Source organism: Zingiber officinale, chromosome 7B (assembly GCF_018446385.1).
Source record: "Zingiber officinale cultivar Zhangliang chromosome 7B, Zo_v1.1, whole genome shotgun sequence".
In the NCBI taxonomy this organism is placed as follows: Eukaryota; Viridiplantae; Streptophyta; class Magnoliopsida; order Zingiberales; family Zingiberaceae; genus Zingiber; species Zingiber officinale.
Genome location: NC_055999.1, coordinates 101,883,138 through 101,884,593, shown reverse-complemented (window position 1 = coordinate 101,884,593; position 1,456 = coordinate 101,883,138).

Genomic DNA, 1,456 nt, shown 5'->3' with positions numbered 1-1,456 from the left:
GATGATATGCTATATGCTTAGAATATGCATGCTTTTTATGATATGCTATGTGGTGAAAATATGCATGTTTTTCTTTATGACATGATGTATGCCTAAGTGATGCATACCTTTATGATATGATGTATGCCTAAGTGATGCATACTTTTATGACATGATGTATGCCTAAGTGATGCATACTTTTATGATATGATGTATGCCTAAGTGATGCATACTTTTATGACATGATGTATGCCTAAGTGATGCATACTTTTATGATATGATGTGTGCCTAAGTGATGCATGCTTTTATGATGTATGATATGTATAAGTATGACATGTACTTTACTTTATGTGGCTTGTACCAAGGGTGGGCTCCATAAGCGCCCCGGGGTCGATGGAATAAGACTCGGGCCTCGTTAGGGATGGGCTCCTAAGTGCCCCTAGGTCGATGGAGTAAGACTCGGGCCTAGTATGTTTGCCTTGTAGGGTTCAAGACTTGCTACCTTGGGTCTACATAAGTTGCGCGCAATATGTAAGTGGTACATAGCCGGGATCCCCTTTAAGTTGAGATTATGTTCAGGTATATATGTAAGAAGAAATGGTTTTAAAGATCATGAGACATATACATGTTTTTCGGATACATGTTTTCAAAAATCATATTGCATATACCTTATTATCATGTTGTGATGATGCTATGATTTATGATATGTCATGATATGATTATGTTATGTTTCATGCTATGCTTTAAGAGATGATATGCCATGATATGATTATGTTATGTTTCATGCTATGCTTTAAGAGATGATATGCCATGATATGATTATGTTATGTGTCATGCTATGCTTTAGGAGATGATATGCCATGACTAGTTATGATGTTTGTTATGCTGCACGATATGCTTAAAGAATAGGATATGTTATACCATGACTAGTTGAGATTATGTTAAGTTGAGACATTCTTTGATTATATGTTATTTTTGGTTTTAGTGAGTAGGAAAGGAACTTACTGAGCCATGAGTGCTCACAGCTTACTTTCCTTGTACCACAGATAAAGGAAAAAGTTAGATGAGTTAAAGGAGCAGCAGGAGGGGCAACAAAGATGTGTGTGGCGGTGGCTAGGCAACTAATTAAAGAACCTGCTTTAAAACCTTTAAGAACTATGCTTTGGTTTTGTGAAATGTAATACAATATGGGTGACTTGATGTTAAGTTTTTATTTAACTTGTTATCATGTTATGGAAATCATATTAGTGTAGTTCGGTTTTAATTAAGTTAAGAAAAATAATTTTAAGTCTTCCGCTGTAATACGTACGTAGAGTATCGTAGCCCCGTCCCTTAGGGTTAGCAGGGAGGGCAGGCGTTACATAATCAAATATTTTTTAGGGATGTATGTTTTTTGTTATATTTTTTATTTGACCCTTATGAAATTTATAATACCAATTTAATCCTTTATAGTTCTTAAAATTTGAAGCAGAAAAAA